This window comes from Protomyctophum bolini (assembly GCF_963924005.1).
Source record: "Protomyctophum bolini genome assembly, chromosome: 5".
Taxonomy (NCBI): Eukaryota; Metazoa; Chordata; class Actinopteri; order Myctophiformes; family Myctophidae; genus Protomyctophum; species Protomyctophum bolini.
In genome coordinates this window covers 3,963,919-3,978,580 of record NC_137866.1, presented here as the reverse complement: position 1 = coordinate 3,978,580, position 14,662 = coordinate 3,963,919, and the positions used below count along the sequence as shown (strand labels likewise).

At 41.0% G+C, this 14,662-nt stretch overlaps 1 long non-coding RNA gene across 1 annotated transcript in view; it reads left to right on the top strand.

Annotated features, from left to right (window-relative positions):
- Positions 1 to 14,662, top strand: part of LOC308316196 — a 224,131-nt gene that overhangs the window by 32,858 nt on the left and 176,611 nt on the right. The window lies entirely within an intron of this gene.

The window sequence follows — 14,662 nt, the reverse complement described above, 5'->3', positions numbered from 1 at the left end:
CTTGTGTTGCTTGGGGCTTGTTCCGTGTGACCAAGACATGCGCAGACCAAACGAGACACAGAACGGGACTTTGACTCTTTCAAAATAAAAGCATTACAACAACAATAACAAGAAAAATACATGAAATAAAGGTTTTAACATGAATACGAACTTCTTAATTATGAACTTATGTCTTAGAGAAATATACAAATTATAATACTCATAGTGGCAACAGTTACACTCCCACCAAATCTCACAAACCTTTAAGTGGGATTTCTTTAACACCCTTACAATGAAATGTCAAGCAAAACATTAAACCCTTTCCTCTGCTTCAAGCAGAGTAACAACCTTTTATCCAGGCTTTTCAATGTACACTCTTTTAGTTGTAGGTTTTCTCTTTTCATCAAAATGTGATGTCACTGATCATCAATTTTCTTTTTCTCACCCTATCATCTGACCCTAAATAGACTTCAGTGATCCCGGCCATCTTCTCTCTGTAGGGTGGTGCCAGATCCACTTCTAGAAGGATGACATCATTGACCTTCAAGTTCCTTCTGTTCCTGTGCCACTTTCGTCTGGGTTCCTTGTGACTGTACTTTGGTGTTGATGGATGCTTTGCCTGTGTTCCTTCTTCATCCAGGAATGGATCCAACTTGCACAGTTTACTGTGTTTGGTCTTGGCAACTGCTTTCTTGACTGTAGCGAGATCTTCTTTCCTTTCCTTTAAGATTTCACCTTTTCTGGTTCTTTCTTTCGCACCTTTATCTTCTTTTGCTTTAGTGCTCCATACAAGAGCCTCGTGGAGTTCAGAATCGTCTGTCTTCATTTCTCCCACCTTGCATTCTCCGCCAGGTGGCTTGAGATCTTCTTGGAGCACTGGCTCTAAACCTGGTGTCACTTGTCTCACTATGAGGCGATGGCTGATTCTGTTGACATCACAGGGATTCCCATGGCCGACAATACTCCACCCAAGGTCTGTACGCTGCGCATAAGGCTGGTTGTCTTTACCAGACACAACTTCCCTTGGAAGTAAGGCTTGTGAGCAGTTGTATCCGATGAGCAGACCTACTTTGCAGTCCTGCAGATGTGGTATCTCATGTTGGAGATGCTCTAGATGGGTCCATGACTTTGCGGTCTCATCTGTAGGTATGTGAGTTCTGTTGGCTGGAATAAACCCACGGGTGTAAACTGGTGGTAAAGAGACTATTTTACTGGAGTAAAAGCCTCTGACTCTTAGATTGCTTACTCTCTGTGAGCTTACAACTGTGCTTCTTGCAGTCATAGTCGAGAGCTTGAGCTTGACTTGTTCTTTGTCTGCTTTCAACGCTTCTGCTACGTCGCTTAGTACAAAGGTTGTGTCACTTTGAGAATCCAACAGAGCATATACAAGTATTTCTCGTGCTGGTTGAGTTGTGGATGAAAGCCAGACTGGAATTATTGCAGCTGTTTCTCTGTTAGCTTCATGTAGAATTACTCTATTTGAAATAGCTTCTTGGTACTGTGACACTGATGACTGATCTTCTTGACTTGTACTTGGCTCAGCTTGTTGTTCTCTGGTTCGCTCTTCATGCAGACAAGTAGGATGCTTCCTTTGGCATGTATCACAAACACTCCTACTGTCGCAGCTTTTTGATTGGTGCCCAGACCTGAGGCAACCAAAGCAAAGTCGTTCGGTTTGAACAAACTTGATTCTTTCTGACATTTCTTTCTCCATGAATTTTCTGCATCGGGGTAGCTCATGTCCCATCTTCTCGCAGAAACTGCATTTTATGACAGTCTTTTCATTGGAGCTTGTAGTCAGTGTCTCTTCATTGGAGCTTGTATTCAGTGACTTTGCTGAAAGACTTTGTCTTTGGGACTTTGGGTTGTCAGCTTCACCTTGTTTCAATGACTGCAGTGAGGTGACAGGGTTGCAGGCAATTCTTGCTTCTCTTGTTAGAAATCTGACAAAGTGGCTGAATGAGGGAAATTGATTTTTCTCTTCTTCCATTTCCATAACCTTCCGATTCCATGCGGCCGTTAGCCAATCTGGTAACTTGGAAAGGATTTTCCTGTTCTCATTACAGTCGTTCAGGATCTGCAATGTCTTGTTGTTGATCATGGCAGCCTCACAACTGCGGAGAAAATCTGTAAATTCTCTGAGCTCAAAGCTGTCCTTCGACCCAATCTTAGGCCATGCTTGGAGCTGGTCTCTGTACGCCTTGGCAATTGTGAATGGGTTTCCGTATCTCTCCTCCAGAATCTCCCATGCTGCAACATAGGCAGATTCGTTCCCGAGCAGGAAGTAGCCATCAAGAGCCTTCTTTGCTTGACCACCGATGTATCTTCGTAGGTAGTATATCTTCTCCTTTTCTTGTAGGTTCTTCTGGTCTATCAGTATTTCAAAAGATAGTTTCCAGTCGATGTACTTCAATGGATCCCCACTGAATACTGGAGGTTCAGGAATTGGTATTCTGTTGGCACTTAAAGCGCCTGCCAGCATCTTAACGAGCTCTGCTGTACAGTCATGAGAGGCTTGTGGCACGGGAGACGTATGACTGGACCGATGACTTGTGAGAGCAGGTACTTGTTTATCTGCTACTCTCTTATTTTCCAGTAATATGTCTTTCCGTTCTTCTTTGATGCTCTCTTGATCATACACCAGCATTCTTGCTTGTGCTGCATTAAGATTTTTCACCGTTTCCAATTTCTTTATTTTTCTCCGCTTTTCATCTAGTTGAGCCTTCATTTGAGCTTCCACTTCCTCTCGCTTTCTGGCAAACTTTCTAGCTTCTGCCTCCAAGTGGTCTAATTCCGATTGTTCTTTTTCTTGTTCTTCTATCACTTTTAGAACAGCTTGGTTTGCAGCAGCTTCAGCGGCAGCTTCTTGTCTTACAGAAGACCTAGTAGAATGGTCTGAGCCACCTTTCCCGATAGAAGCGACAGAGCGTGATGTACAACTTGAGTCAAAGATAGAGCCTGCTTCTGGCCATTCTGGCTCCTCTGCTGGAATATTTCCATCCAGTCGACTTGCAGCTCTGGAGAGAATGAACTTAGAGATTTGCACACACTGATCAACCTTTCGTCGCGTGTCCTGCTCTGGTGCCGAGACTTGACGTAGGATTTCATAAGCACCTGTGACATGTGCGGTTAAACCCCTGAGTTCACGAATGATGTCGTTAATCACCGTCTCATCCAAAGGCTCCATTTGTGATAACGTCTCCTTAGACAATTTAGCCTGTGATCTCCATTTGTTATAACAGTAGTTGAAGCTTTGTTGCCAAACTTTAATTTTGTCCGCTTGCATTTCTTTACCTTTTTCTGTTAGGTTTCTTGTTCTTTCACTTCGTCTCGGCATCTGCAGTTCCTCCTCCTCTTCAGCACCACTCACTTCCTTTTCTTCAGGTGGTGCTTCATGGTGTCTTTCCTCTTCAGGTCGGGGATGGGAATCCTTTCTCTCCCTAATACTGTCCCTTTCCTGTTCTGTAGGTGCACCTGGATCTGACATTTTAATCACTTCTTAAATAATAACCTACTTGTAAATAAGACCACTTTTAAATTGTCCAAGATAATTGTCAACAACAAATATTGACAGTAAATTAAATCTCTGTCAACCCTTTTTAGACAAACTTGTAAATATCACTTAAATGTAAATACTTTAAAATTTAAACAAATCAAATCTTAAATTCAACTTTCTTAATCCAACCTTTGAATATTACCTTTTCTGAATATTACTTTCAAAATGTTCACTATATACACTTTAAATCACTTCAAAACTAAAATATCAAAGGCAGTTGAAATACTTCAATATCAAATGAAATGGCAAATACCTTGAATTATTTTTGTAAAACAAATACACCTTTAACTTGGTATAATATCAAAAAATGAAATGACAATATAGTGTCCTTTTTTAACTTTGCACTTCAAGTGTGTCTTGTATAATGACAAGATTAAATTAAATTAAATGAGCAGATTAGTCCAAACTTTTACCACACACTCCTATAAGTGTCTTCAAACGTTTACAGAAGCCCTCTTTCTTCTTAGAGTAGGCCTACTGCTGATTTAACGTCCATTTTCTTCATGGCTTTATTGCCTTGAAAACGTTCAGATTACCTTTTCTTCCGTGTGTGAATTGTGTGTGAGAAGGACTGAGTGGGGAAGAGGCGCGGGGGGGGGGGGGGGTTGCGCTGAACGGGCTCGCTGAACGGGCTCATCTGTCGGTGCTTGCTGACGATCACTCCGTGCAGCTGGCCTGGTCCTTTGATGTTGCAGACTGTCAATTAACGTGCGTTGTCCACTGCGTCGATGAACAGTGCGAGTTTTCACTGTAACTCCCTCCGAGCACAGACAGACACATGTGGTTTCCTCATACTGATTTATTTGAAGGCGATCTCCAAACACACCGTGAAAACTATAAACAAACAATAAAACAACCACGTTACAATTAACACAAAGTGACATGCACAGCATGTAGATGCAAACAGTTTTACATAAGTAAAATACAAACAAAACAAACAACAAATACCTCGTTGGCTGCGTGCATAACAAGGAGGGGATTTACTTGAGTCTTCAGGTCCTTATAACCTTTGCTTAATGACAGTTACAGTCTCTTGTGAACTTTCTTATAAAGTCTTTGTGTGACCAGTGCAGGAGCTTCTGCACCTTGCTGCTTAGTGCTTGTGTTGCTTGGGGCTTGTTCCGTGTGACCAAGACATGCGCAGACCAAACGAGACACAGAACGGGACTTTGACTCTTTCAAAATAAAAGCATTACAACAACAATAACAAGAAAAATACATGAAATAAAGGTTTTAACATGAATACGAACTTCTTAATTATGAACTTATGTCTTAGAGAAATATACAAATTATAATACTCATAGTGGCAACAGTTACAATTGTGACAAGAGTTTCAGGCAGTCGTATGACCTGAAGAGACATCAGCATATCCACACGGGAGAAAAGCCTTTCCGCTGTAAACTGTGTGACAAGACTTTTAGTCTATCGAGTCACTTAAAGACACACGAGAGTGTCCACACCGTGGACAGACCTTTCCATTGTGAACACTGTGACAAGAGTTTCAAGACTTCAGGTAACCTGAAAAAACACCAAGCGATTGTCCAATGCCAATACAAATAGTTTAGCAACCGTTGCTATAAGGATGACAAGCTTTTGTCACCTCATAGCTGCTATAAGGATGACAAGCTTTTGTCAACTCATAGCCGTCAGTGATATTTTGCATGGCTGTGTTGTTGAACACATGCAACGCAGCCTAACGCCGGGAAAGTTACACATCTGTCTGACCACTGATGCAGTGTTGTTTTTGGCAGCAAATTTCTATTTTAGTTTTAGTCATAGTCTCTTGAATAGTTTTCACTTAGTTTTAGTCACATTTTAGTCGCCTGGAATGTTCTAGTGTTTAGTCTAGTTTCAGTCGACTAAATGTCATACGATTTTAGTCGACTAAAATCTACAGTTGATTTAGTCGACTACAATGTGTTTTGACAGGCCTTGATGTCGTTGTAATGACATATTTTACACTTTGGTTGCATGCTGAAAATAGCAGATATACAATCTCACAACGCGTCGCAGCGCGACGCGTTGTGAGATTGTATATCTGCTATTTTCAGCATGCAACCCAGCATAAAACTGGATCTCTTCTCCACTAGTCCCTTCCTAACATTTTAGTCTAGTTTTTATTTGTTGACGAAATTTTCAGTATATTTAGTCTTAGTTTTAGTCATCATAGATTCGTCTTTATTTAGTTTTTATTTAGTTTTAAGTCAGTGAAAAAAGGTAGTCGACGAACATTTATCGTCTTAGTTTTAGTCGACGAAAACAACACTGCTGACCACTGATGGCAATAATTCTAATAATCTTGCCAATAGGTTTTCAGGACGGCTGCGCTAGGCGGAGGTACGGCTGCTAAGACGCCATCGCGTCGTCTATGTGCGGCATATTGTGTCAAACAATAAACACGCATAAGAAAAAGAGAGAGAACACCCCCCGCCACGCCTCAGCTAAGGGCCGATTCATACTCCTATTTTAGAGCCGAATAAAAGTCGGTTCGGCTCTGTAGAGCCTACAATGTGACGTCATTTGAGGTTCGGGGGGGGCGGGTACCGTCCTAAAGTCGGCTCTTCGGTGCTACTGAAAATTTCTGACGAGCCGCTGTTGCGGCACTACAGCGCCGCAACAGCGATAAAATAGGAGTATGAATCGGCCCTAATTGGCGATAAGTTGATAACTTGCTTCTTACTGTACATGCGCTGGACATGATCAGCAGTGGAAAGAGGAAGGTGCATGGAGCAAGTTGTGTTATTCTAAAACAGTTTTAATAAACATGGTTATTATGACATATAGGTATTAGTGTTATTTCTTCATACAGAGTAACTTGCATCGTTCCCAAGTATAGGCCGGTGGCCAAACATGTTCCTTATGGCATGCTCTAACTGCGTGCCAAATTTATCATAAAGTGCACGGTTTTTGCCAGTAGGGCCTCCGCTATTAGCTTTTTATTATTTGTAAACCTATTTAACTCACATGTATACCTTTTTATTTTCCTGATCTTCTGATTTCCAATCATGACACAAAATGAGTTTGTTTATTATTATACAATTCTCCAAACATGTATTATGTTGACGGTACAGCATTCAGGTCATAACGCGGGTGACCTGCGTAAAACTCCTTAGACTGAGACTTAGAAAAATATATTTTATTTTATTTTATCATGCTGTGCTCATTGTGCTCTGGTGCAATTAAAAAGCAAACATTGCGGTCCTCAGACCTTCGTCAGTGCTATGGTTTTTTTTTTACAGACAAAGAGCTTACTCTTAACCCATTCTGACCGGGCACCCATTTTGGTGTTGGCATCATGTTATGCTTTAGCTATTGAAAAATAGCAGATCTACAAGCTCATATCGCGCCACCGAGTGGCGCGATACGAGCTTGTAGGTCTGCTATTTTTGAAAAATTCGAAGAACGACTGACATTTTTTTAATCTGATCTCAGGTCAGAATGGGTTAATCAGACCAGTGTGTGTCCCGTGGAAACCTCGTATGAATCTGATCTCAGGTCAGAATGGGTTAAACAACTTCCAAACAATACAGCTCCGGTGCTGTGAATTACTAATTGGTAACATCACCTGATTGTGGTGATGGGTGTTCATGCATCAACATGAAGTGACATCACATTCAATGCCGTATTGTATCGTATGTAATATTTCCAACTGATTTAGCTTGTCTCTAAAGGCAATACATGACCTTTTGTGTTTCATTTATTTTGATCCTTTATACATATTTTCGTTCACTTCAGGGTGTGTACTGTATAATGATATTTAGAATCAAAGCACTAACCCACATATCTCCCAGACAGAAGCCATGGGTGTACTTTGGTTATAAATGTGAGTGGACTAAATGTCTAAACGTTTTGTATGTAAAAACACACTTGTGCTGTTCTTATCTCCCGAGGGCTGAGTCATTCCCCCTTTTGTTTTACGTAATTTCCGAGTTTTTAGACAGCTGGTGGATGGAAATTAAGCTGGTGGATGGAGAACGTTTCCGGGAATCTGCCCGCCGATCAAGTCTGCCCAGACGGATAGAAGGTAGGTTTGTTTCCCTGCCCACATCCCTGTTATAATGATAATAATAATAATAATAATAATAAAACTTTATTTGTATAGCACCTTTCATGACATGAAATGCAGCTCAAAGTGCTTTACAGAAAAATGGAGAATAAAAGAAAAGCAAGGCAACAACATTAAAAACAAGCAGTAATGCAATACAGTGAGGACATGAATAACAAAAATAAAAGATCAATTAAAAGCAAGGGTGTAGAAGTGGGTCTTGAGCTGAGCTTTAAAAATGTCTACAGAGGCTGCCTGTCGAAGGTACAGTGGGAGCTTGTTCCATGCCGACGGCCCGTAGAAGCAAAAAGCTGCTTCCCCGTATTTTTTTGTTGCCATTTTTTTGGGCAAAGCGAGCAGGCCAGCAGTGGAAGACCTTAGGGGGCGGTTTGGGACATATTTAGGCAGGCAGTCATGTAGGTAGGAAGGTGCGAGACCATTGAGAGCTTTATAGACATGTAAAAGAATTTTAAAATCAATCCTAAAAACAACCGGAAGCCAGTGCAGTGATGCCAAAACTGGAGTAATATGTTCCCTCATCTTAGTTCTAGTTAAAAATCTGGCTGCTGCATTTTGGACAAGTTGTAATCTGTCAGTTGTTTTCTTAGGCAGTCCTGAAAAAAGTGCATTGCAGTAGTCAAGCCGAGAAAAAACAAAGGCGTGGATTAGCGTTTTTGCATCGTCCAAGGACAAATAGGCTCTGATTCGTGCAATATTTCTAAGGTGAAAAAAGGCAATCTTGGTAACATGATTAATGTGTGAATTAAAATTCAATTCAGAATCAATAATAACCCCCAGGTTCTTTACTTTACTGTTACTTTCTACAGGCTGTTATTTTCTACATGTTTGGGTGAACTTCACTCGTGTTTAGTCATATGTGATAGAGAAAAATCCCAAAGACCTGCACAATGGAATGGTGCAAACTGCAAAGGAGAAGGTCCCAACTTAATCTTTTTTTTTTTTTAGGAATATCTTTTAAATATATATATATGCACGTTTTTCAATATACATTTTTAGTCTTTCAGTCATGATGAAATATTAAAGAAGAGTATAGCTCAAGTTGTCATGTATTGATGTACTTCACTATATTTTGATGAGGAATATTGCTTGCCATGGTTTAATCAGACCAGTGTGTGTCCAGTGGAAACCTCGTATGAATCTGATCTCAGGTCAGAATGGGTTAATCAGACCAGTGTGTGTCCAGTGGAAACCTCGTATGAATCTGATCTCAGGTCAGAATGGGTTAAATGGGGCTGACCTGTACGTCTCCAGCGTCTGTGTGAACTGAAGCACATTGTTGTAGTTTCCGAACAGGTTGGAGATGCAGACCGTGAAGTTAAACTGTGGCTTTCTCTCCTCTGTCCCGCTGCTCTCCAGGTTACCTATGGGGAGGAGGAGGGTGTGCTCATGGTGCGCCTCTGCGCCGCGTTGGTCAATCGACAGGGTAACGTAACGTGGGTCGCCTTACAGCCAGACATTACAACCAAGCAAACATTTAGGTGAAGTGAGCATGAGGCCATCTGTGTATAGCGCTGCTTCCAACAGTTTTACGCCCTCTTCTAAAAGCTATATCTTCCTGGCAAGAGAATGAGCCATCATCAAGGTGACTTCCTTGATACCACTTTTGGAAACGTTGCTTCCCTGAGGCACTGCAGCTTCACGGGCCCTCGGGACGGGACCATATCATACAAAATACATTGTGTGAAGGGAATTCCTCTGCCTTGTTCTGCCCCTCAAACAAGGAAGTGGTCTTGAATGCCCCACACACACACACACTGCCCCAGCTTGTTGTACCCTTTTGTCCTTTGCCTCTTTCGTGCCGTTACGGCGTTTAAACACCACTGTCATTTGCCGCATGAGATTCAGAATGCTTAACTGCTCCATTCCCATGTTCAAATGATCCAGTAATCTCTGTGTAGTGCAGTGCTATAATAATAATACTAATAATAATATAATGAATCCAGTGATCTCTGTGTAGTGCAGTGCTATAATAATAATAATAATATAATGAATCCAGTGACTGTGTAGTGCAGTGCTATAATAATAATAATAATAATAATATAATGAATCCAGTGACTGTGTAGTGCAGGGCTATAATAATAATATAATGAATCCAGTGACTGTGTAGTGCAGGGCTATAAGCATGTATGAACTTTTAGCTCAGGAGTTCCTACAAATATTGATACCAATACCATTTTTTTGTTGTTGTGTGAAATAAACAGCTTATTTAATGTGTTACTGTATTATACAGCTACCATCTGTTTATGTACACATGATGTGCACTGAGTAAACATGATGTGTAGTTAATACAAGAGTAAGCAGAATGTCTATATGCTCTTGCCTCTGTGTACAATAGAGCAATACATAATATGTAAAAAAAATAAAAAAAGGACTAACCAGGTGATCAAAATGTGATAACGATTAAAAGGTGCTTTAACACGGATCAAACAACGGGATCAAGACATCGATAAAAAGAGAAGGGTCCGTCCGGGCACACAAAGTTAAAAACATCTTTCTTGCCCTGGTGAAGACCTGTTAGGTCGAAACATGTTGGCAATTAAGCCTTTTTAATTTAATAAAGGCGTTCCTCATTTGTTTTTACTTTGTGTACCCGGAACCCTTCTCTTTTTTTATCTAATACATAATAATTATGTGTTCAAGGTTCAATGTTTCTTTATTTTTGTCTCCCAAGGGAGAAATTTGTCTTGGAACCCCAAGGACCCGCCCTGCAGCATACAGATACACTACAATACACTACAAAACAATACACAAGACAACAAAGGCACACAGTGACCCGTACAACATTAAAAAACCACACACCAACATACCTAGTGCAGAAGAGGAAGAACATCACCTCATATAACCTTCCACCCCTACCCTGTCTGCCCTCTGCAAGGACTCTGTTAAGGAGTGTGATTGACAGACAGAGGGACAAAGGAATGCCTATTATATTTGCACGCATGGACCTCGTACCTCCTACCTGATGGCATTAGCCCATACTCAGGGTATTGTTCAGTGTAATGCACCAACATCACCAACACAAATGCCTCGTACAAGGGAAACAACATTACAAATGGGGGGGGCATGCCAGGTATGTTTGCGACATACGCCTACCTGGCGAATTAAAAATAATTATTGGATTCAGATTTCTTTTAACACTAGAGCACCGAAGTCTGACGTCAATATCGGAAGAGCAAATCCGCCTTAGATCGCCTCATATAATAACTGTTTAAACAAATCATCCAGGCCGCTTCATGGATATGAAGAATCAACTGACTGAGAGAAAACTCTAATGTTACTGCTGCTGAATTAGTTACATTTTCACTAGAAACAGACTGTATCATTATATGAGTGACTGACTGTCGCAAACGATACAGCTCCCTGACAATAACGCCGGGACAGCTTGTTTCTTTTTGGACCACTGTGGGGGAGTCGGCATGTTTCTTCCAGTCAGGCAATGAGGAAACTACTATATCCTGTATATGGTGATGGTGCATCACGTAAAAGTGTGTGACTACGTGACATTTTGAGCAGGGGGAGGGGAAAGGGAGGCGAAATTCAGTCTTCATAATACGTGGGACGGTGGGTGCATTATTGGCTTATTATTTTAACCGTGGGTGTTTCAGCTACCAGGCACCCCCGGAGTCTCCGCCACTGGGTTAACGGCTATAGTATTCTTCACTTCATGCAGGCTTGGGTGAGTTGTGTGGATAATTACAGTAATTTTTATTAAAATGATGGTCAGACAAAAAAATTAATATAGTATTATAATCTTATAAAATCTGATATTTGATTGGTCATGATATTTGCATATAAATACCCGCCACAGAGGCAGAAATTAACACAACTTCAAAATCTCTGGACTCTGAACCTTTAACCCTGAAAAAAAGTTAGTAAAAATGCCCGTAATATATATATTCTGTTGTGATCATTAGAATGTCTAGATTCTAGAACATGTTTTTTTTTTTTTATTATTGTGAAAGATATCCCCAAATGTAAATTATTAATGTATTATTATTATTTGAATGATTATTATAAATGTGCAAAGATTTTTGCAAAAAAGTAGTAGTAATTAAGGTTGAAATCTATTTTTTTGCAAGTAGAAATATATCATGCTGTGTTTTAAGCATTGTGTCATGCTTTAGCATAGCATTAAATATTAGTATATTTCAGTGTTTGACTAAAGTAAGGGGAGAAATTAATCATGGGAAGTATCCCTCCGTCTAGAAAACACCATTGTTTGTCTTATACATCTAACGTTTGGAACGATGCTCATTAGGACATTTTCTCATTTTCATTCTGACCACTATATCTTTTAACAGTTTCGGCATTTACAAAAAATGTGTTTGGCTGCTGTTGTTGTTTCTGGCGTGGCCAGCTGCCTGTCCTCCGTAAATATATTTCCCACCATCAGTAGCATTTGTTGTTTTGATATTCATGACAAAAAGCCCCTTTGATTTTCTCTCCTTGCATCTTGATTGGATCGTCTATGATAACCCGTGAACATTTCCCGTCAGTGCGGTTTTGTTTTGAGACATTTTCATTTTCGAACTCAGTACTGTATGTATATTAATGTATAATAGTTCACCCAAAAAATGATTTATTTTCTATCAATTTCACACCTCACGAAGCCTTGAATTATTAGTGTGGTTGCCCTAACAGGGCAACCAGACTATTGTTATTGTAAATGAGCGATACTTTTCCGCACTACTCTTCCCACAGTTTCTGCCGCACACACTCGAGCCTTATGTCAAATTGACCGGCTTCATCGGGAATCGTGTGCTTGTATTTTGCTAAGAGATCCGTTGTATAGTTTAATTGATATTAATTAATTAGTTCTCCATAGACTTATAATGGGGAAATCGAAGACTAAATGTAAGTATTTTTTTTCCATTGGAGAGTGGAGACTGTAAGCGCCATATTTACAAGACTTGGGAGGGAGGTTCATAATAATTATGAAAATAAATTGAAAAGGAATTACATCAGTCTTGAAAGTCATGGTCATGGTGGCGCTATAACAGCCCACTTTACGTTTTTCCCTATAACTCTTGAACCGTAAGTCGTACAATCAATTTATTTTCCATGGATTCCTTTGGTCATGATGCATTTCCACATATAGGCCACGCCCATTTTCGTCAGGAAAGAAATTCCTGCAAATTTGAATTTTCTCCAAAACACACTTTTGGCTTCTCCTCCTACAGATTTTGTAAATGTATTGGAAATGGGAGTCAAGTAAAGTACAAATACCTCAAAATTGTACTTAAGTACAGTATTTGAGTAAATGTAGTTATTTACTTTCCACCACTGGGTTAACGGCAGGAGGATGAGTTAACCCATTCTGAACGGGAACCCGTTTTGGTGTTTAGCATCATGTTATGCTTTAGCTATTGAAAAATAGCAGATCTACAAGCTCATAGCGCGCCACGAGCTTGTAGGTCTGCTATTTTTGAAAAATCGAAGAACGACTGACATTTTTTAGAATCTGATCTCAGGTCAGAATGGGGTTAATCAGACCAGTGTATGTGTCCAGTGGAAACCTCGTATGAATCTTATCTCAGGTCAGAATGGGTTAACAAAACGTCAACAAAGAGAGAAGTATATGACCAAGCTGTCCGTCTGATGACACAAAAGATTACAACAGAAAGGAGAGAGAAGTATGACTAAGACACAGAAGTGGTCAATGTTATCTTCAACTTCATATTGACATCTGTTGTCCAGATCATATCTCGCTGCAGGGCTGAATCATTCAGGCCGCGGTAGTCAAGTCATACACCCAGCCAGGCCACCCTATCCCTTTACCCACACACGTGTACGTTTGGATTACAACAGAGCCATAGAGTATAGACAGAGTTGCGACATTGAGGGCTCAGAAAACAGCCCGGTTGTGCACGTGGTCATGTACTCACGCGAGCCCTATCGACTAAATAGATTTAAAAACAAAGCAGAAGGACCTTAAAATCAATTCTAGATAAAAACAGGCAACCAGTGAAGGGATTTTAAAATGGGTGTGATGTGTGCTCTCCGTCCGGTCCTGGTCAGTATACGCGTGCTGCTGCATTCTGGACTAGTTGTAGCTGGGGAAACTTATTTTTTTGGGGACACCAGATAGGAGAGCATTGCGGTGGTCTAGCCTGCTATAGGGCTAGGGCCACTACTAGGGCCTGTGAGGAGAGCATTGCGGTGGTCTAGCCTGCTATAGGGCTATAGGGCCACTACTAGGGCCTGTGAGGAGATCGAGCGCTTCCGGGAAGCTGGCCGTCGCGCAAATCGTCCGCGGAAGTGGAGGTTTTTTTTTTCCATCCACCAGCTGTCTAAAAACCCGGTTTTTAAGCTGCACACAGCCCTGTGGGTAGGCCTAGTCTGATGCCTCCCACAGGGCCTGCCGAGTTGCCAAGCGGGTGCATTGGGAGCACCTGGCCAGTGTTCCCAGGGTGCACTATGAGAGGCTGGGTGTGGCCACGCTCTCTCTCTCTCTCTCTCTCTCTCTCTCTCTCTCTCCTTCCATGAGAGCAGCAGCATCTCTTTGCACCATTCAACACCCCACACTACACCCACCACACATCCACTCACTGACACTACTGATCTACTGATTAACACACTCCACCGACTTAGTACTGTAGTATTGTTTGATTCATATTAAGTTGTTTATATTGTAAATACATATTGGTTTGTGCACTTTTAAACAGCCGTGTGTCTTCCTTCCTCCTTTGTTATGGACCCAAGAGCCTGCAGGTCATAACATGGGGGCTCGTGATTTGAACTCGGGATTGGTTGTGACGTTAACAGGTAAAGTAACTAACTTCCTGTTTTGTTTGGAGGTTGTAGATTGGCAAATTAGTCATGGTATTTTGGCATTAGGAGGAGGTGCACGGTAGTTAAAGTGTTTTGGTTGTATTTGTTTGGTTAATTAGTTTGGTTATATATAAGATATTTGGTTTGATGCTGCGTCATGTCATGTGTATTTGCTATAGTGTTAGTGAAGTTAGGATGGGTGTGACAGGTGTGTTTTGTCTGAGGCTTGGTGGCCCCTGTGTAGGATTAATGGTGTTTCCCCCTGTGGGACTGATCGCTGTATTATTTGT